At 54.7% G+C, this 22,627-nt stretch overlaps 1 protein-coding gene across 3 annotated transcripts in view; it reads right to left on the bottom strand.

Moving 5' to 3' along the window:
- Nucleotides 1-22,627, bottom strand: part of ZFYVE28 (zinc finger FYVE-type containing 28) — a gene marked incomplete at both ends in the record, with an annotated part of 111,523 nt that overhangs the window by 69,353 nt on the left and 19,543 nt on the right. The window lies entirely within an intron of this gene.

The following is a 22,627-nucleotide window of genomic DNA, read 5'->3' as shown; positions in this document are numbered from 1 at the left end:
AGCCGCTCAGAGGCCCTCCCTGCAATCGCACCTGAAACCACCACACTCAGAAATCCAGGCTTCCTGCTGTCCTGACCAGCCTGCTGGCCCTGCCCCCACCCCAGGACCACCACACACAGGGGAAGGCCACCACCTGGCACCTGCACCCGAGGTACAGAGGGCTCATTCCCTTGGGTCTGCCATTCCTGGATTAAGAAAAGCACGTTGGAAGTGGGAAATGGTGGCGTATGCATGTCAATCCCAGCACTTGGGAGGTTGAGATAGGAAGGAGGGTTGCAGGTTCAAGGCCAGTCTCAGCAACTTGGTGAGGCTCTCCGTAAGTTAGAGAGACTCTATTTCAAAATAAAAATAAAATACAATGGGGCCAGATATGGTCATGAACACCTGTAATCACAGCCTTTGGGAGGCTGAGACAGGAGGATCGCAGGTTCCTGGCCAGCCCCAGCAACTTTGTGAGGCCTTCTGCAACTTACTGAGACCCTGTTTCAAAATTTAAAAATAAAATAATTAATTAAATAGGGCTGGTGATGTAGCTCAGAAATAGAACGCTCCTGCACCACAAAGAGAGAGCGCGCCTCAAACATGATTTCATAGAAGGCATTCTTCATAATCACGCAGAGACAGAAAGGGAAGGCCCCCAACTATGCAGAGGTTCAACTCTGTGGGTGACACCCGTGCACAAGCTCGTGCAAAGCCCTCTGACTGACTCTGCCCGCCCGAGTCAGCACACGGGTGTTAGTCATCAACTGTAGGGTCACTTCTTGCCCCGTCTAGTTCCCAGGCAGCCGTTCCTGGACCACTCTTCCCACCCTCCCTCCACGTGGCCTTGTCCTGGGAGGCCCCCCTTGGCTACAGGGCCTCAGTCACCACTATCCACCAGCCTTGACTCTCCTGGTCAGCCTGGTACCTGGGGGGGAACCCCCAAACGAGGCCATGCAGACCTGCAGGGGCGAGAGCTCACGACCCCCTCCCTCTGCTGGTGACACATGGCACGCGTAGCCCCTCACTGCCCGGGCCCCAGTGCCTGGCAGTGGACTCAAAGCTCTCAGCACCTTCCCAGGAGGCTGGGGTGCTCTTTGTCCAGCAACACAGGCCTGGGAACTGACAGCCAAGCAGAGGCACAGCCAGCAATGAGAAGTGTTGCCAGTGTGCAGGGCCTCGGCCCTCCTCTCCACACGCCGCCGTGGCCCTCCTCTCCGGGGTCCTCCTCTCCACACTCCGGGGGTTCGGGCGAGGCCAGTGTGAGCAGACAGCTGTGGCGGGGCTGGAGGCAGGCTTTTCCTTTTTTTCTTCCTCAGTGAGGCTCTGGGGCTCTCCCCTGGCTGGAGAGGGGGAGAGCCCTGAGGCATGCCTGCTTTGCGCTCTGGGAGGGCGCTGGCACCTTCTCAGGGAAGGGGCTGAGCTTGTTTTCTCATTTTTTGGTTTTTTTTTTTTTTTTTTTTTTTTGGTACTGGGGTTCCTGGAAGTCCTTCTACCTCCGGGCTACACTGCCAGACCTATTTTTTAAAATATTTTTAAATTTGGAAACAGGGTCTCTTAAGCCAGTGAGGCTGGCTCCAAACCAGCACGTTCCTCCTGTCTCTGCCTCCCAAGTACGGGGATTACAAGCGTGCCCACCACGCCCGGCCAGGGGGCTGAGCTTGCTGCTTGTCCCTCAGACATGGGCCAGACATGCTGGCTGTGGCAAGGCCAGCATACCTGGCCCCAGCTCAGGGCAGCGACCCAGGTCCCCAGACCACAGTTTCCTTCTGGCCCCACACCCACCCGCTCCCCAAAAGGGTAGGCGTGCAACGTGGAAAAGCAGGGGACAGCCCCTCAGAGATGGCCCCTCCATGGCCCAGGGCCTCTCTTGGAGCCAGACCGAGGTCCCCAGTCCTAATGCACTGGGCGGCACACAGGCCATCTGGCCCTGCGACCAGGCCAGGCACTGAATTCAGGGCGCTGCTTAACGATGCTTCCAGGAAGCGAAATCTCTGTGGAGAGGGAGGGCAGGCACCATGAGAGGCTGCCCAAGCCAGCCCAGAGAACCGGTAGGAGCCATTCTCTCCCTGGCACTAAGCAGACCTCAAGTTCAAACAGGCACATCCACGCCGGGTCACCCTGGGCCCTGGCTGCCGAGGAGGAAGCGGGGCGGTGGCAGGTGGCCACGGCCCTGTCTGCCATACACTCCTGGGTGTCACCCACCCCACGTGGACCAAGGAAGGGAAGGATTCAAGAGACCACAAGCATGTACCCTTGTCTCAAACTCCCTCCTCTGTGCCCAAAGGTGACAACACCTATCGTGTACGTGCTTGTGTACGTGTGCACATAAGCATGTGCAAGTTGAATGCATGTGTGTCCATCTGCCTGAGGGCCTGGGGTGGAGGGGCAGAGCTGGCTGGTGCTCCAGAGTGCTCTTTGCCCCTGAATCCATGCTATCCTCTGCAGCACAGCCCACACCCGCCAGGCCCTTCCTTCCTGGAGCTCCTTGTGACCAGGTAGAGAGTGGGTGGGAAAGCTGGATGCCTGACACCTCCTGCTCTCTGACTGTCCCTCAACCAGGGTTCACTGGAGCCCTGAGGGTCAGGCTGGCAACTGAGGGGGGACAGTGAGACATAGGGTGGGGCTGGGAGAACCAACCAGGCCATGCCCTGTGGAAGCCACGGGGAAGGAGCAGGAGAGTTCCCCTAAAGGTGGTTAAAAATGGGTTCCTATAACCGGGCGTGGTGGCACACGCTTGTAATCCCCGTGCTTGGTAGGCGGAGACAGGAGGTTTGCAGCCAGCCTCACTGGCTTAAGAGACCCTGTTTCCAAATAAAATACAAAATAGGTCTGGAAGTGTAGCCCGGAGGTAGAAGGGTTCCATCTGCAGTAACACCAAAAAAAAAAAAAAAAAAAGGGTTCCTATAGAGCCAGGCGTGGTGGCGCACACTTATAATCCCAGCATTTGGGAGGCTGAGACCGGAGGATAGCAGATAGTCTCAGCTACTTCGTGAGGCCCTCCACAACTTAGTGAGACCGTTTCAAAAAAATAAAAAGAATAAAAAAAATACAGCAGAGAGTATAGCTCAGAGGTCGAATGCCCCTGGGTTCCATCCCCAGAACCCCCCAAAATGGGCTCCTATAATGGTGATACAAAATGAGGTCACTGGGGGTCCTAATCCAATACACATGTTGTCCTTACAAGAAAAGGAACTTAGAACACAGACACACATGCAAAGGGACTGCATGGGACACCCACCAAGGAGAGCAGCTTGCGGGGCCAGCCGGCCAACACCTGGATCTCACACTGCCAGCCTCCAGAGCCATGAGCGTGAGCTAGTGTCAAGCCGCCTGCTCTGGGGACTTGGGGCAGCCCTGAGGCTGACACAGACCAGTTGTCAGCTCCCTGGGAGCAAGGCTCAGACCCTACAGCTGCTGCAGCCACCTGGCCCAAGGATCAGTGCAATGCCCATTCAGTATACCCCTGGTCAAATACCCCTAGTTGAAGGTAAAGTCATACCCAAACAGCTGCTTGCGGGCTGGAAGACTGAGGATACCCAACCTACAGTTCCTCCTCAGCCCTGGGCAGCAGAGCAGTTTAACTAACTTTGAGAAAATGTAGCATTTAAGATGACCTTCAAAGCTGGGACAGAGCACAGGGGATTGCAGGTTTGAAACCAGCACACAGTAACTTTGCAAGACCTTGTTCTGAAATAAAAAATAAAGCCAGGCATGGTGGCACATACCTGTAATCCTAATATTTGGGAGGCTGAGACAGAAGGATCACAGATTCAAGGCCATCCTCAGTAACTTAGTGAGACCCTCAACAACTTGGCAAGGCCCTGTTGCAAAATAAAAATAAGCCAGGTGTGGTGGCACATGCCTGTAATCCCAGCGCTTAGGAGGCTGAGACAGGAACATCGCAGGTTTGAGGCCAAGCTCTGCAACCCAGTGATGCCCTCCACAACTCAAATGAGACCCTGTTTCAAAAAAAAAAAAAAAATGGGGTTGAGGGTGTAGCTCAGAGGTAGGCTCCCCTGAGTTCATCCCCAGTGCCACAAAAATAAAAATAAAAGGGGCTAGGGTGTACCTTAAAAGTAGACTGCCTATAGGTTCAATTCCCAGTACCCCTCCCCCAATTTTTTTTTTTTTTTGTGGTACTGGGGTTCCTGGAAACCCTTCTACCTCCAGGCTACACTCCCAGACCTATTTTATATTTTTGAAACAGGGTCTCTTACGCCAGCGCGGCTGGCTTGGAACCCGCACAATCCTGTCTCCACCTCCCAAACGTGGGGATTACAAGCGTGCGCCACCATGCCCGGCCCCAAAATTTTTAAAAACTTAAAATAAAAAGGGCTAGGGGAGCTGGGCATGGTGGCGCACGCTTGTAATCCCAGCATTCAGAAGGTTGAGACAGAGGATCACAGTTTGTGGACAGCCTCAGCTACTTAGTGAGGCCCTCTGCAACTCAGTGAGACCCGGTTTCAAAATAAAGAATAAAAAAATAGGGCTGGGGGGTGTAGCTCAGAGGCTGAATGCCCCTGGGTTCCACCCCCAGACCCGCAAATAAATAAATAGGGCTAGGGGTATGACTCAGGAACAGAATACTCCTGGGTTCAATCCCCAGTACCACACAATAAATAGAGAAATAAATAACCGCTGAGGCCATCAAAGTCCTCTCTGCCATGGGATGGAGAGCACTGGTGGGGAAGGGGGTCCCAGCAAGGCATTCAAAACCAGCCCCACACGCACACGCGCAGGTTGGGCTCTAGATGTCCCCAGGCTCGGGAGCAAAAACATCTCTAAAATCCACCTTGACCTCTGCCTGTCATGCTTCCCCCAGGCAGGGCCCCAGCAGGCACTGTCCCTGCAGACATGGCATCCACACCAACAATCAGGTGTCACCTGCCCTTGATTCCAGTCAGTGAAAACCCTTCAAATGAGACCTACATATTAGCAATTTTGCTAAAAATTAGAAAAAAACTGCTATGAAATAGCAAAAAAATTGCTATGAATTAGCAAAAAGAGAGGGCTGTGATTTCACAGGCACACACACACACACACACACACACACACACACTCTCTCTCTCTCTCTCTCTCTCTCTCTCTAAGCAGAAGAAACTAAGTGTATCCAGAGGGAGCATTACTAAAACACAAAAGGCCATGCGGTTTTAAACAGTCAAATGCCTGGCGTGGCGGCACACACTTATAATCCCAGCGTTTGGGAGGCTGAGACAGGAGGATCGTGGTTTGCAGACAGCCTCAGCTACTTATGGAGGCCCTTTGCAACTCAGCAAGACCCTGTTTCAAAAATTAATAATAACAAAAAAGGGGGGCTGCGAGTGTAGCTCAAAGGTAGAATGCACCTGGGTTCCATCCCCAGTACCGGAAAAAAAAAACCTAGTGAAGCTCTGAGCGTGTTCTTCAGCCCCTTGAAGACACATTTCGGAGGGAGGATCCAGAGTTGTGTGTGTGGAAGCAGCGCCTGGGCTGGGTGGCAGCGGGAAGGAGCCTTTATCACACGTGTCAGTCAAGACCCCTGAGACCCCAGGCACTGCGTGAGGCGGAACCTCCAGGCAGGGCTTACAGGAAAGGAATTAGCACAACTGATAAAATTCAACTTCTCCTGATTAATAGAATCCAGAAGAGAATTCCGGGTACTACATTTCCATTTCTAAGTACCAAGCAAATAATTATCACAACCTGCTCATCACGCAGAGCTAGGCTGACCGGCCAGGCACCAGGCAGGACAGCGGGAAGGAGTGAGGCGACATCCGGCCAGTGACACGCGGCCTGAGCCGGCCTTGCTCAACAACAACACGTCGACACTGCATTTTAAATTTTTTTCATGTCCCTAAGTAAAATGTCCATAACACGGGGAGTCAACTGACACAAACACAAAGACATATTCACTGTGTTAAAACTGGTGAAACAAACATTGTCAAATCATAGATGAGCACCAAGTAGGAAGGCCTTTTAAATCAAAGCATGTCAATACTGTCTCAAGATAAATCTGTAGCCATGAAAGCTTTTACCATCAAAAGGAGACAAAAATAAGACCCATGAAGAAAGCAGTTAGTGAGAGATGCCTATTGAACAAGCATCCTCAAAAAGAAGGTGGGCAGTAACAAAGCAGCTCCGAGTTCCTCACAGCACATGCGGCCTGCTTCAGAGCTGGCTTTGCAGGGAGGCCGTGGGCAGTGTGAGCTGGGCTCTGCCCGTGGCCCCGGGGCCATGCTGGAGGGGCTGGCACTTCTCCTGGGGCCACAGGAGCTTTCGCAGGGGTAAGGGCCCCAGCCAAGCGGGCTCAGTTCGCCAGGGTCCCTTCGAGGCCTTCAAGCCAGGGAGGAGACTGGTGCTCAGGAGGCAACCGGAGGCCCGCCTGCGTGCGGAGGCACGGAGCCACACTCCAGCAGGGTCGCTCTGGGGAAACAGAGGGGGCTGTGCAAGCCTGGACTAAACTGCGTTCACACTCCTGCTTCTGCACTTGGAGGACTTTAAGAGGACACCTGTCCGTCCCAGGGCAGCGGCATCAGCCCTGGTTGAGCTCTGGGAGGGACAGAGTGCAGTAGCGGGTAGGCGGCAGGACAGGTGGCACAGCGAGGACAGTCCCCATGGCCGGGTGAGCCCAGCAATGAGTGATGACAGGAAGGTTGACAGGGACACCAGCCCCACACTCCAGCAGTGGTCCCCAGGATGCACGGGCTGTCCCACACAGCCAGCCCAGCAGCAGCCCCGGGTGCACCTTGCTGGCTTCCGCAATCCTCAAAGGCCGCGGCCACAAGTGGGCTTCAGCGCACTGCGGCGGGTGCCGAGGTACCACTGGGCCCCGGCCTCTCCTGGGCTAGCTTTCAGTAAACCCTTGGACCCAGCCCCAGTGCCAGAGGAGCTAAGAAGGCCTCTGAGGCATCTGATTGCCCCCCAGAGCCAGCTGACCCTCAGCCCAGGCCCAGGAGGAATGCTCTGATGGTGCCTTTGGGAGGAGCTGAGGGCCGGGCAGCTGCAGGGAGGAGTGTGCAGCCCAGCTGGCAACAGGGGCTGCCCCGCTCAGGCACTTGCCAGGCAGTGAACTCAGCAGGTCACCCCCCGCCTGGGTTCACCCTCTGCAGAGTGGCCTGGAGACACAGTGGACCTGGCGCGGCTCTCAGCCACAGCAAGCCCTTGGTGAGCACCGAGAGCAGTGCCCAGCAGCCCGTCCCTGTAAGGCAAATGACAGCAGGGATGGCAGCCGAGGGCGCACGGCATCAGCCACAGGTGCTGTCCTTCCTGATATGGTGCCCTCCCAAGTGGTCAGTGTCCAGACAGCACTGTCCCTGGAATGCGAGGGCCACGGACCAAGTTGAGAGCCCAGGACCCTGCCAGGGAGGCAGCGTAGCGGGACAGCGAGGGTGCACTGGAGGGCTGGCCACAAGCCCACGGGGGGGGGGGGGCTTGTGGTCAGGGAAGGACACACAGAGGGCGGGGGCAGGGCTGGACCATGCAGGGGAGGTCAGTGCTGAGGTGACATGGGGAGGGGAGAGGCCACCAACCAGCAGGGGACAGACATGCCCGGGACAGGACAGGGACAGGAGAGGGAGCTTCTGGCTCGACCCTGCAGGCTAGACTGTGCCCCACGCCCCAGCTCCTGGGCTGCAGGCAGCAGGGCCTCTCAGTGCCCGTGGGCACACGAGTCTCCAACCCCACACAGGGGCTGGGCAGCTCCTCCCACCATCGAGAGGCCCGCGGCTGCCTGGCGGCTCCCTGGCCAGCCCTGGCCCACAGGCCCTCACACAGGTCAGACCATCCCTGATTTCAGTCCGCTCTGCATTCTCTGACCCGGCAAAGCCCGAGCCCTGGGCCCAACCTGGAGGCGGGTGGAGACAGAGCCCTGGCTGGGTAAGCGGCTCTGGCACTCGGGGGCAAAGATGGCCAGCCCTGCTGGTGAGGCTGGTTCCGGCATGCCAAATCAGGGACTCGGCAACTCCACACGCGTGAGCTCCAAGGGCTGGCCTCAACACTACAAACGCTGATGGAGCTGCTGCAGGATACATTCCAGAAGGGAGGGGAGCAAGCGAGTCTGCTTCCCAGCCCCTGTGGTCCTGACGTGGGTGGGGGCGCCTCTCCTCCACTGGGCAGCAAGGCTCAGCTGTGTGACTGGCTCTCAGGAAACCACGGTGGCACAGGAGTGCAACCCGACCTCACGGGGAGCAGACAGCCTGGCACAGCCCTACACACACACATACACACACACACACGCACACGCACACGCACACGCATGCACGCACACAGGCACAACGCCTGCCTGACAGGGTCCTGACCTGCAAAGGACATCCCTGAGAGGCCAGCCATGTCTAAAGGAGACTCAGGTAAATGTAATGCTAACGTGCAGTGTCCAGTTACTCCTTCTAAAATTAGTCATAAAACCTAACCCACACCAAAGAGAATCACACATAAATCCCGAGAGGGCGGTGCAAACCTCACCAAATTCTTGTTAGAGATGGTTTTATAAGAACCCACTTATGCAAAGCTGCCCACAGGCCTCCGTGGATGCAAGCCCACGCCTCTGCAGTTTCCCAAACAGTCTGGGAAATTAGTGCCAGAGCAGCTTTGGATTTTAGGACCTCTTTAAACCTCCCAATAAAAATCAACTCCTGTCCACCTGCTGTCTACCAGCCAGTACCCCTCTACCATCCTGGCTGTTCCCACTGGCAACAGAAGCCACAGCCATGGCTGTTCCACGGTGTGGAAGAGCCAGCGGCCTCCCTACATCTGTAACCGCTGGAGACCAGCAGTCTCTGCCCAGCCCAGGGACCCAGCCGAACCTCTCTGCAGTCAACGGCTGGTTCTCAGCAACCCCCCACAAGGGCACATCAGGGGGCTTGGATAACCTGGGTCCAGTCTGATGTGCACAGACCCTGCTGTGGGAGGAGGTGCTCCGGAGAAGCCCGGCCCTGGCCCAGGGCTGGGCTGGGCTGAGCCCGTGACACATGCCCCTCTCCTGCTAGGACGCCCCCTAGAGGGAGCAGCTTGCGTGGGTCCGGTTGGCCACCTCTGCAAGCCGCCCCAGAGCACCCAGCAGAGGACTTTCTATTTTGCCCAGGCTGGCCACTACTCCCTGGGCTCACAAGATCCTCTTGCCGCAGACTCTTGAGTGTGTAGGACCACAGGAGGCACACACCACCGTGCCTGGCTAAGCAAAGGATTTCCAAAGGAAAATGAGTTTTCATGGAAAACTCCCAAGGCCGGGCGCGGTGGCACACACGTAACCCCCGCACTCGGGAGGCTGAGACAGGAGGATCGCGGTTCGCAGACAGCCTCAGCTACTTAGTGAGGCCCTCTGCAACTCAGTGAGACTCTGTTTCAAAATAAAAAATAAAATAGGGCTGGGGATGTAGCTTGGAGGTAGAATGCCCCTGGGTTCCATCCCCCTGCCACTAAATAAATAAATTCCCAATCAAGTACTGGCTGCGCCAGTGACATTCCCAGAACAGCAATTGCAGGTGCTCAGTGCTTCAGCTGAGAGGGAAGTGGAGACGCTCCTCAGCCCTTCTGTGCCGCTGAGGCAGGGCCAGGTGGCGAGAGCCCACGGGGGACAGCGCCTGCTGCCACACACGAGCACCGACTCAGCGGCCGGGCTATGAGCAATGGGACGTCTTGTTTTTGAACCTCAATATTCTTTTTTTTTTTATGGTACTGGGGATGGAACCCAGGGCATTCTGCCTCTGAGCTACACCTCCAGCTTAATGTTAAGTTGTGAAAGGCCACACTAAGTAGCTGAGCCTGCCTATGAACCCGGATCCTCCAGTCTCAGCCTCCTAAGTACTGAGATTACAAGTGTGCGTCACCACACCTGGCTTTGTTTTGTTTTTTGTTTTGTCTTTTTTTTTAAGCAGTACTGGGGATGGAACCCAGGGGCATTCTACCTCTGATCTATATAACCAGCCCTATATTTTATTCTTTACTTTGAAAAAGGGTCTCACTACACTGCAGAGGGTCTCCTGAAGTTGCTAAGGCTGGCTGCAAAACGGTGATCCTCCTGTCTCAGCCTCCCAAGTACTGGGATTATAGGCGTGTACCACCACACTCCCTGAACTTCAATATTCTTTTTTTTTTTTTCCCTTGCAGTACTGGGATGGAACCCAGGGGCATTCTACCTCCAAGCTATAGCCCCAGCCCTATTTCTTATTCTTTATTTTGAAACAGGGTCTCACTGAGTTGTAAAGGGCCTCACTAAGTAGCTGAGGCTATCATCTCAATCCCAAATGCTGGGATTACAAGTCTGTGCTACCACACCCAACTCTTCAATATTCTTTAAAATGCACTTTTTCAAATGATTAAATGGCAAATTTAGCTGTGGTGTGGTGGTGCACGCCTGTCATCCCAGTACTTGGGAGGCTGAGACAGGAGGACCTCAGGCTCCAGACCAGCCTCAGCTACAGAGTGAGGCCCTCCCATCCTCTGGATGCTCTGGACTTTCACATCAGTGGAGTCACCATGCGTGGCCTTGTGTGTCTGGCTGCTCTCACTGAGCACAAGGTTTCTGAGGTCCTTCCATGTGCCGCGTGCTCTGGTCTGAACATTTGTCTCCAGGACTCCAGTGTTGGACCTTAATCCCCAGTCACTTGTTAATGGCACTGGTTAGATGAGGTCATGAGGGTGGGGCTGGCGGCTTTATAAGAAGCAGAGACCCCAGAGCTGGGAGCTGGCCCTGTCTCCCCATGCGATGCCTTCCACCAGGCTGCGATGCAGCAGGCGGCTCCCAGCAGATACCACGCAGATGCTGGCACCACGCTGGTGGGCTTCCCAGCCTCCTGCAATGTGAGAAATAAGTTTCTTTTTATTACCAATTACCCAGTCTCAGGTATTGTGTTCTAGCAAGAGGAAATGGACCAAGATGTAGCACAGGTCATGACTGCATTCCTTTTTGTTGCCCAATACTATTCCACTCTAGACAAACCACATTTTGTTTACCCACTCAGTAAGCTGGTGAACAACTGGGTTGTTTGTACCCTCCGGCTATAATGAACATCACTGCTATGTACAAGTTTCTGTTCATATTTGAACATGTTTTGGACATGTTTTTAATTCTCTTAAGTACCTACTTAGAAGTAGAATACCTGACTGCCCTGGGAGAGGACTGCCGGCACATCCTGGCCATGCAGGGGTGGCACAGGGGTGTGTCTTGGAGCACCCTGTTCAATGCAGAATTCCAGGTGGGTCCAGTGAAAAGATACAGAACCACTGTCCACCAAGTGACCCAGGAGGACACGGGGCCACTGTCCACCAAGTGACCCAGGGGACACGGGGACACTGTCCACCAGTGACCCAAGAGGACACAGGGCCCCTGTCCACCAAGTGACCCAAGAAGACATGGGGCCCCTGTCCACCAAGTGACCCAAGAGGACACAGGGCCCCTGCCCACAAGTGACCCAAGAGGACACGGGGCCACTGTCCACCAATGACCCAAGAGGAAACGGGGCCACTGTCCACCAGTGACCCAAGAGGACACGGGGCCACTGTCTACCAGTGACCCAAGAGGACACGGGGCCCCTGTCCACCAAGTGACCCAAAAGGACACGGGGCCCCTGTCCACCAAGTGACCCAGGGGACACGGGGACACTGTCCACCAGTGACCCAAGAAGACATGGGGCCCCTGTCCACCAAGTGACCCAAGAAGACATGGGGCCCCTGTCCACCAAGTGACCCAAGAGGACACAGGGCCCCTGCCCACAAGTGACCCAAGAGGACACGGGGCCACTGTCCACCAATGACCCAAGAGGACACGGGGCCACTGTCCACCAGTGACCCAAGAGGACACGGGGCCCCTGTCCACCAAGTGACCCAAAAGGACACGGGGCCCCTGTCCACCAAGTGACCCGAGAGGACACAAAGCCACTCCACCAAAGTGACCCAAGAGGATATGAAGCCACTGTCCACCAAGTGACCCAAGAGGACACAGAGCCACTGTCCACCATGTGACCCGAGAGGACACAGTGTCCCCTGTCCACCAAGTGACCTGAGCCACAATGTCCCAGGTCGAGCGGTGACTTCCCGTTGTAGACTGAGCCTCTCTTGCAGGTCTGTGGGGCCTGGGTCCCGCTCCCCAGGACGGGTGGGGGACTCCGCGGGTCCAGGCTGGCTCCCGCCGGCGCCATGCTGCCCTCGCACAGCGTAAACCATCAGCTGAGGCCAGAAACACCCTGGCTCTCCAAAGCAGCCGCCCGCAGAGAACCCATCCCGCCGGACGCCTTCCTGCGGGAAAGCGGAGGCCTTGTGCAGAAGAGCCTGGGAGAGCCCATGCTTCGTTTTATCCATTTTTAGAGGTAAAAACGCAGAGGATGTCCTGGAGACTCGACATATGGCAGAAGAGAACCAAGCGCTGTTGCTCAGAAGGAGCTGGGGGAAAGTAATTCAGAGCAGATGCTCAGCCAGGGAGAGAAACAGCAAACACAAGAGCAGGACTCCTCAGAACACTTCCCGAGGCCCACCAGGGCGGCTGGCGGCGCCTCCGCCCCACAGCGCCACCTGCTGGAGCCGGGCGCTACTGCAAACAGCTCGGCTGGGTCCTTCCGGGCCTCGCCCAGCGCCCAGCCTCCAGCCTCCAGCCTCCCACCTCCTGGATGTTGGGGTGGGCCGGAGGAGGGGGCTCCAAGCGGCAGGCCTCCCGGAGCCACACAGGGCCACGGCCCCGGGATCACAGCGCAGCCCAGATGAGCAAGGAAGTCAATCTGATGGACTTTTTGGTCCTGGAGATGGAATTCAGGGGTATTCTACCTCTGAGCTACAACCCCAGCTCAATGTTCTTGTTTTTTTTGAAACAGGGTCTGAGTTGCTGAGGGCTGCACTAAGTAGCTGAGGCTGATCTTGAGTATGCGATCCTCCTGTCTCAGCCTCCCAAATCCTGGGATTACAGGCATGCGCCATGCACCCAGCTGCTGCCATACTGTAGAGATTCCGGATGAAAACTGGCTCATCACTGGTCCTCCAAAGGCCTCTGCTGCACCACCCCAGGCAGATACACACGCAGAGCTCTGGGAGCAGAAAGGGCCCAGCCCCTCGCCCTCTCAACTCCTCACGCCCACCCCACCGCCCAGGTGATGCTATGGGGGGTGGGACGGCATTGTCATGCTTAAAAGTCTTTTGCTGACCACCTATCAAACTTCTCTGCAACACCAATTTATTTATAAATGGAATTTAAACATGTTTAAATGTTTTATGACTGTAGGCATCTGTAGGAACTTTCTCCTGGATTCGGTTATCACTGTAGCAAGCATTAGCAGACACTGATAGGTCACATGAACATGGGACACGTCTCCATAAGCAATCATTTCAAAGAGAACTTCCTGATCAGACTTACTGAGGGTGCACAGGGGCCTGGGACGAGTCACCGTCCCCATGGGTAAGGAGCTCTCAGGCCAGTGCAGACTGGCCTCTGTGGCAAGACTGCTCTTTTCTTTGTTTTTGTGTACTGGGACTTGAACCCAAAGGCACTTTACCTCTACGCTACATTCCCAGCCCTTATTTTAGTTTATATCTTGAATAAGAGGAGCCGGAGCTGGGCCTGGTGGCGCACGCTTGTAATCCCAGCATTTGGGAGGCTGAGACAGGAGGATCGCAGTTCGTGGCCAGCCTCAGCTACTCAGTGAGGCCCTTTGCAACTCAGTGAGACCCTGTTTCAAAATAAAGAATAAAATACAGGGCTGAGGGTGTATCTTGGAGGTAGAATGCCCCTGGATCCCATCCCCAGTATCAAAAAATAAAAAAGGAGCCTTTTTTCCAAAAAGAGTGGTAGCACACATTTGTAATCCCAGCATTCAGGAGGCTGAGAGGACCATGGTTTGTGGACAGCCTCGGCTACTTAAGGAGGCCCTTCACAATTCAGTGAGAACCTGTTTCAAAAATAAAAAGACAAGGCCGGGCGTGGTGGCGCACGCCTGTAATCCCCGCGCTTGGGAGGCAGAGACAGGAGGATCGCGCAGGTTCGAAGCGCGCGCTGGCTTAAGAGACCCTGTTTCCAAATAAAAATATAAAAATAGGTCTGGGAGTGTAGCCCGGAGGTAGAAGGGCTTCCAGGAACCCCAGTACCACCAAAAAATAAAAAATAAAAAAATAAAAAGACTAAAAAAAAAAAAAAAAAATAGGGCTGGAAGTGTAGCTCGGAGGTATAATGCCCCTGGCACAAAAAAAGGGGGTCTTGCTGCTTGGGAGGCTGAGACAGGAGGATTGTAGGTTCAAAGACAGCCTCAGCAAGCCAAGTGTGGTGGTGCACACTTGTAATCCCAGAGCTTGGGAGGCTGAAACAGGAGGATCGCACAGGTTCGAAGGCAGCCTCAGCTACTTAGTGAGGCCCTCAGCAACTCTGTGAGATCCTGTTTCCAACTAAAATATAAAACAGGTGTGGGAGTATAGCCCGAAGATAGAAAGCCCCTGGGTTCCACCACCAGTACCACACAAAAATAAAAAGAAAGAAAGAAAAGAAAAAAAAAAAGACAGCTTCAGCAAATAGTGAGACTCTCATCTACCTAGAGAGACCCGGATTCAAAATAAAAAAAAGGTAGGCATGTATCTTGGCGGTAGAATGCCCCTGAGTTTAATCCCCAGTGCCACAAAAGAAAGAAAAAAGAGAGAAAGAGAAAAGAAAAAGGGTCTTGCTAAGTAGATGACATGGACGGCTGCAGCCTGCAGGCCCCAGCAGCAGTTTCTGGAGAGCCACACAGCAGGCATACTGTTGGGTTCCCACCTCCGCCCCACAGGGAAGAGGGCTTAGGATGGGTGAACAGAGCCCCTTCCCCAGGCTGTGCTGCTCAAGGAACTTCCTGGAAGGAATCCTCTTAATCTGAGAGGAGACACTGGTTTCGGGAGAAAGGGCATTTGAGAGCTGTGACTGGGAGCACACAGAGGTCACCGTGACCATGACTGTGACCGTGACCTATGCGGTGGGGACGGGCAGGGGAGCGACACATGCCCACGCCGACAGCTGATGACTGAGGTCACTTCACATCTGTTGTCTGTGACCCAGCAGAGCAGAGCAGACAGTGGCCTCAAGCCGCCTCACTGACCCAGTCGACGGAACCTGGCTTCCCAGCCCTGGTGGAGACAGGATCGGGGCCCAGAACCCGTCACTTCTGGAGTGGCGGGATCTCCCCTGATTTCACAGGGTCATTCTCACCACACCAGTCCTGGCCCAAGAAAAGGAATGAAATGGCAAAACTGGGAACATTTCCCACCACCAGCCAGCAGACCATGCATAAGACGTCCGGCTGCCCTCCACAGCACAGTGGGAAGAGGCCAGCGGGGACCATCGGCACACCCAGGGCAGCCATTGAGGCCCCAGCACGGTCCTGCAGTGCCACCCCGAGCCAGCAGCCCCAGCTGGGACGGAGCCGCTGATGGGGACTTGGCCTGCGCTGAGACAACCGACGGGGAGGACACGAGGCCAGGGCAGAGAGGGGCCACCACCACTGCCCCCGCTCACCAGGGCCAGGGCAGAAGACTAGGCCCCTGGAACGCAGGGCCAGAGGGCCGGAGCAGCATGAAGAAGAGAGAGGCTTCCTCTGCAGGAACCTGGATCAAACACAGGGCTTCATATATACCGGGCGAGAACCGCTCTGCCACTGAGCCACACCCAGCCGTCCGTGTTTTATAAAATCGAGCTGTGCTTTGCAGCCCCTTCCTTGCTGGCTGTCTGCAGTGCAGACACTAGGGCTGTTGTTCACACGCGGCCGATGCGGCTCTCAGAGGTTTTACCAACACTTGCTATTATGAACAAAACTGCATCCACCTCATCCCCGTCCTCCCACACCTGCATGACCAGCTCCTCAGAACGGACTCCCAGTGGAGGACAACGGCGGAGGCACACTTTGGTCTCTCCTTATGCGCTGCCAAATCTTTGGTTCCCAAAGGCTCTTCAGTGCTAGCGCTGAGCAGGCTCATCTCTGCCCCTCGTCAGCCTGCACATGCGCTTGTGTCGAATGTGCTAGGGTCTGTATCTGTGGCACCAGTAGTGAGGCCAGAGGTGGTGGAACCCTCTGGCATGCCCAGCTCTTTGCTGAAAAGCCAGGCATTGCCTGGTGTGGTGGCACACACCTGTAATCTCAGTACTGGGAGGCTGAGACCGGAGGATCGAAGGTTTGAGGCCAGCCTCAGGAACTTAGCAAGACCTTGTTTCAAAAATAAAAACAAGCCAGGCGTGGTGGTGCACGCATGTAATCCCAGCATTTGGGAAGCTGAGGCTGGAGGATCGTGGTACGCAGACAGCCTCAGCTACTTAGTGAGGCCCTTTGCAACTCAGTGAAACTTGTTTCAAAGTAAAGAATAAGAGAATAGGGCTGGGATGTAGCTTAGAGGTAGAATGCCTCTGGGCTGCAACCTTGTACTACAAAAAAATAAATAAATAAATAAAAAATAAAAATAATAACATAATAGAAATAAAAATAAAATAAGGCTGGCAGTATCACTCAGTGTGGCTCACTTTCCAGTACCAAGTAAACAAATAAAATAAAAATAGACTGGGTGTGTAACTCAGTGGTAATAAACCCCTGGGTTCAATCTGTAGTCCCAGAAAATAAAAATAAATTTTAAAAAGCAAAATTCACTGGTCAGAAAAAAAGCTGAAATGTCCCACTGTCAGAGGCTACTGTGGTGGGCTCTTGGGGTCACCAGACCCCATGCACATTGGTCTCAGAACTGCCCACGAAGAAAGTGGGGGTGTGGGGCTGCAGCAGCACAGCAGAGGCCATCGGCAGGAGCTCTGCAGGCCGCGGGCGCAGGCAGGCCACACAGCCCAGCACGGTGTGCGCCTCCACGGGCCTGCAGCCATCCCTGCCAGGCCTGGCCTGTGGGCCCTCGACGCGGGTGCGGGGAGCCCAGCACGCACCATACGGCCTCTAGCGGGCCTTGCTTGATTTATCCCCAGGCTCCCTCCCATCCATTTCCTTCAAAGCCTAGGAATAAATTTAAGGCATGGAGCCACATAAAAACTGGCAATTATGGCCATATTAAACATGGATCCCATCAAGAGAAACAAAAGCTTTCACGACTGTCAACGTCCCAATTAACTCCTCAAGGTCACTCCTAATAATGTCCACCCCAGCACAATAATCCTGTGGGGGGAACCCTAGAGGCAAAGAGAAAGGTCACAGACAGTCGATGGGACAGTGAAGGCTCCGGTGTCTACCTGAAATCTCTTTGCAGAAGGCGCTGCTTCTCCAACCACACTCGCACAAGAATGGGGGAAGAAGGGGCTTCCTCAGAACCCCAGAAAGGCATCGCTCAGAGGCTGGAGAGCCACCCAGCTGGCTCCTTTCTGCTCCTAGGATGATTGTGTATGTGTGTGGTACTGGGGATGGAACCCGGGGAGAATTCTACCTCCCAGCTATACCCCCAGCCCTATTTTTTATTCTTTATTTTGAAACAGGGTCTGAGTTTCAAGGCCTCACTAAGTAGCTGATCCACAATCCTCCAGTCTCCACCGCCCAAATGCTGGGGTTACAAGCATGCGCCACCATGCTCGGCTTGGTTTTTTATTTTTTATTTTTCTGTACCAGTGACTGCAGTGACTGAACCCAGGGGCGTTCTACCCCTGACGCTACACCTCCAGCCCTTGGTATTTTATTATGAAACAAGAAAGATCTCACTAGGTTGATGACAGTCTCACTACATTGCTGAGGCTGGCAGCGAACCTGTGATCCTCCTGACCCGGCCTCCCACATACTAGGATTACATACAGCTAGCCATGGTGGCACAGCTTGTGATCCTAGACAGGAGAATTGCAGGTTCGAGGACAGCCTCAGCAACTAGTCCCATATCACTTGGCAACCCACATGGGACCGTGAGGGAAGGGAGCCGGGGAGGAAAGAACTCGGTTGCACCACTACGGGCTGTCGTGGCTGAAGGGCAGCCCCAAAGACAGGTCCCTGACCCTCTGCATGTGACCACACTTGTCAAAAGGGTGTTTGTGGCGTGGCCAAGCAAGGGACCCTGCACTGAGATCAAGGGTCAGCTGGAGAACACCGAGGCAAAATTACGAGAGGCAGATGAGGAGGCTGAGACTGGGCTGCACAGACACAGCCCTCCGTGGCCGAGGCTGCTGCAGCCAGAGTCAGAAAGAAGCCGATGTCAGGTTCTCCTGCAGGAGCTCCGACAGGAGCCCCGCTGATGCCCAAGCCCACGTGCCTCAGGCCCGCGAGGAGGGGAGGCCCTCACACCCGTAGCTGGGCCCAGGCCCGAGGTGAAGGCGGAGGCCCGGGAGCCTGGTCAGGAACTCAGCTTTCCTGAGGCTGATGGAGCTGGGGCAGCTGGGGCAGGAGGGAGACCTGGCTGGCTCTGTGTTCCAGAAATGTCCAGAATGTGCCGCTTCCGTACATTATACCTAACCATGGCTGTGTCAAGAGGAAGACCTAGAAAAAACACACCAAGTACCCCCGTGCTTCCCTGAGGGGGTTTAGCTTGGCCTCTCCGGCCGCCTGAAGTTTGAGTTTCTTTTACATGTATTACTTTCTGAACTATTACTAAGACATTCAGAAAACAAAGATGCTTTTCTTTGTGTGAGAAAGCAGGCCGTGCTGTATTAGAAATGGATTCTAGCGAAGCCACAAATAAAAACTCATGAAACCGAAAGTAACTTGGCAAGGCAGTTTACCTCTGCAGAAGGGCGCCAAGCACCTTGGAGTCTGGCGAGCAAGCAGCCCGCTGGCTTCTATCCCTCAGTGATCTTTGTTTCAAACAGTTTAACATTCTGGAAGATACCCAGTCAGCTAAAGGCTATATGAGTTAAGATGGCTGACATTCTGGAAGGTTCAGGTCAACCAAGGGTCACAGGAGTTAACATGGCTGACACTGGGGAAGACTTGGGAGTGCACCATGCAGACACATACACGTGACAAAATGAATGCCTAGGCTAAAATCACAGCCTGAGAAGGAGCACACCTCCGTCTTCGCTGCCCAGGCTGCCCAGCGCTGGGCCTGGCGGCCTGGCAGGAGCCCGCGTCCCCGCCAGCCCCCAGCGGGCCCTCTTCCCTCCCAGAGCCCGAGTTCCTCAGCAGGGATGCCGCACAGCTGAGTCGTTTGGTGGGGGAAGGCTGACCCTGGGGACAGACCGCAGCCGTCAGCTGGTGCGAGCCGGCCCCTCTGAGCCCAGCGTCCCCAGATGACCGCTAGCCCCTGCTGTCCTGACTCTTTCCCAGCCTACTGTCAGCCTCTGCGTTTTCACGGTCCCATGAGATCCCCACCACCGGCGAAGTAGCTGTTCCTTCTTCCCAGCTGTCCTGGCGTCTAGAAGCCCAGCAACCCCTCCACCATGTCTGAGCGCCCCTGGCCCTGGCCCTCGCCCCTCCCACAGTCAAGCACTTACTTCTGCAAAGCCCAAGACACATGGTAACTGTTTTAGGTCAACTGTCATTTAGGAGGTTGCTGAGAGCCTTTGCTTTTTGGTACTGGGGACTGAACCCAGGGGCATTCCTACCTCCCAGCTTTACCCAGGCTAAGCTGCTGAGGCTGGCCTCCAACTGTAATCCTCCTGCCTCAGCCTCCCAGTCACAGACATACACCATTACACCTGGCTCTTTTTCTTTTACTATGGTAAATAAACAACAAAGTTTGCCATTTTAACCATTTTTAAGTGGAAATTGAGAACATTTACCTTGTTGCGCTACTATGGCCACACATCTACTCTGTGTGTGTGTGTGTTTTACTGGAGATTGAACCCAGAGATGCTCTATCCCAGAGCTACACACCCAGACCTTTATTATTTCTTATTTTGAAATAGGGTCTCACTAGGTTGCTGAGAGCCTTGCAAAACTACTGGAGCCTGAGATGCTCCTGTCTCAGCCTCCCAAGTGCTGGGATTACAGATGTGTGCCACCACGCCTGGCCCACCTTCATTAGAAACAAACGCTATGTCCCCACTACACACTAATGCCACATCCTGCTCCCCAGCCCTCTGCGGCCTGTTATGCCTTCTGTCTCTGGATCTGTCTTCTCCTGGGACCTCATATAGGCCATCTTTCTTTATTCTCTTTGTCTTTTGGTGCTGAGGATTGAACCCAGGGGCATTCTACCTTCAAGCTCTATCTCTAGCCTTTTTAAAAATCGTTTTATTCTGAAATGGGGTCTCACTAAGTTGCTGAGAGTCTAAGTTGAGGCTGGCCTCAAACCTGCAATCCTTCTGTCTCAGCTTTCCAAGTATTGCAATTACAGGTGTGTACCACCACACCTGGTTTCATTTCTCTTTTAAAGAGAATTAAGGCCAAAACCCCCACGTCTTTTATATTCACCCCATTTGTGTCGGAGCACCAAGGCGAGTGGGAAAGCTTTGCAGCGAGCGTCTGGGCTCGTTCCTGAGGCTTCCACACTCACCCAGCTGAGGCCAGGCCTTTACCACACTGTGCAATTTCTGCTGTTTTCTTCTTGTCCCCTTTGTAGCAACCACCTGGTCGCCCATGGTCTGCCGAAAGTGAGGTGGCCCCAGCGTCCAGCCTCTCCTGGGCAGGGCCATTCCCTGCAAACCCAGTTCCCCTGTTGCTCTGAATAGGCATTTTCTGTGCTAAGTATTAAGTTACTGCAAACTTAGCAGCAGGAAACGACCCTTGTCATTAGCTCCGTCCTGCACGACCAGTTCTGGTTGTCTGCTTAGGGTCTCACGAGGCTGTGGCTGAGGGTGGACCAAGCGTGGCCCTCCCTGGGACACTTCTGGGGAGAGATGGCTTCAAGGCTCAGCCCCTGCAGCTGCACACCTGCAGCCCCTCCACACTCACTGGCCTCTCCACACTTCAGCCCTCCCTCCCCAGGGACCTCTGCACCGCCTCACTCTGACTTCCACCACCCACTGGAGGGCGCTCCTGCCTCTTAGAAGTCCCCGCGCCAGGCCCACCCGGAGGACCTCCACCAGGGCTGTGCCCCACCGCAGCACTCGCGGGGGCCCACCACATTTACTGGAGCAGGACGGGATGTGGCGCTGGAGGCCCTTCTCAGACCCGCCCCTTGCAGTCTCAGCTCTGGGTGAGCTCTAGATTCCCAGGCTGTGGGCGGAATGTTTCCTGGGGTTTATCCACATCACAGGGAAGCAACAGTCCTCCCACGACAACTAGGTTTCTCAAGTGTCTTGGGACTTCGACTTGTTGACAAAGAAGCGGCAGGTCTGTCTTCCGAGCCAGGTTCTATTTTCTAACCCCGACGCCTCACGTTTTTAGACGCACGTGGCAGGCGCGGGCACTGCTGGGCTCCTCATGTGCCTGCAGTGGGTCGGGGCGGCTCTTCCGAGCTTCTCCCCTACCGCCCTGCAGTGATGGTGTGCCCAGCCTCCACTGATGGGTAGGAACTGAGGCACAAAGGGTGGCCATGGACAGGGGCCCCAGCTCTCGCAGCCCGCTGTCTGCCCTCAGGCGCTCACCTTTGTCCTCTTCCCCTGCTGATCAGATGAGTCATCACAAAGCTGAACTGAATCCTTCAACAGCCACTGTGCACCTTCAGAAGCGGGAGGCCTTATTAAGGACCCTGAGATTATTTTCAGTTTTCATTCCCTGTGAGGAACTCTGTCCCTGCCTGCTTGTGACACCGGCTTTAAGTGACCTCATTCCCAAACTTCTGCACAAATGAAAGAAAAAACACTGCGAGCCTAGCGGACCGGAGGTGGACCCTCAGCTCTCACTGCCACCACACCCCATTTTATTTTTTATTTTGGACAGGGTCTCCAGGTTATTTGTGCACTGGTCTTGAACCTGTGATCCTCTCTTCGAGCCTCCCAAGTGCTGGGATTACAGGCATGCGTCACCATACCCAGCCTAATATAGTATTTTTTTGTGTGCCTATGGCAATGGGGATGGAACCCAGGGGCATTCGGCCTCTGAGCAACACCTCAGCTGTGTTTCTTATTCTTTACTTTGAAGCATGGTCTCACTGAGTTGCAAAGGGCCTAAGTAGTGCAGGCTGGCCATGAACCGCTCCTGTCTCAGCCTTCCAAATGCTGGGATTACGAGCGTGCGCACCACACTTGGCTTCTTGGTCTACCTTTTTTTTTTTTTTGGTGGTACTGGGATGGAACCCTTCTACCTCTAGGGCTAGAACCCTTCTACCTCCAGGCTACACGCCCAGATCTATTTTTATATTTTTTAAATTTAGAAACAGGGTCTCTTAAGCCAGCGAGGCTGGCTTCGAACCTGCGCGATCCTCCTGTTTCCACCTCCCAAGTGAGGGGATGACAAGCGTGCGCCACCACGCCCAGCTTCTTGGTCTACTTTTGATTGTCATTTTTGGATTGTTGATGTGACTGCAAAGTGACTAGTTGGTACAATTTCTTTATGTAAGGTTTGCCAGTTTCACAGACACGCGAGATCATCCATGCAGGTAACATAAGTCTTTATTAGTCCACTTGTCCCGAGCAGCTCCCTCCCCCACCCCGTGTCGCAGGTGCGGGGTGGGGGTGGGGGAGAAGTGTGGAAGAGGGCCTTCCACGAGTGTAAAAATCTCTCTGTCCCACCAGCTTCTTCTGATCCTAGATCGCGCGTCCCCTTTTTATCAAAGGGGAGTGGCTTTCCGTGGGAACATCCTGGGGCCTCGCAGGGTAGGCGGGTCAGCCCTGCCCCTGCCCCATATGGGGAGGGTCCAGAACCTAACACTTTAGGGGAGAAGGTCAAGGTCACTGAATATGTGGGGTGCTGTGGAGCTCCAGTGAGGCTAGGATGAGGTGGAG

Source organism: Muscardinus avellanarius, assembly GCF_963383645.1.
Source record: "Muscardinus avellanarius genome assembly, chromosome: 6".
NCBI lineage: Eukaryota > Metazoa > Chordata > Mammalia > Rodentia > Gliridae > Muscardinus > Muscardinus avellanarius.
The sequence above is the reverse complement of the archived record's forward strand: the minus strand, read 5'-3'. Positions and strand labels throughout refer to the sequence as shown.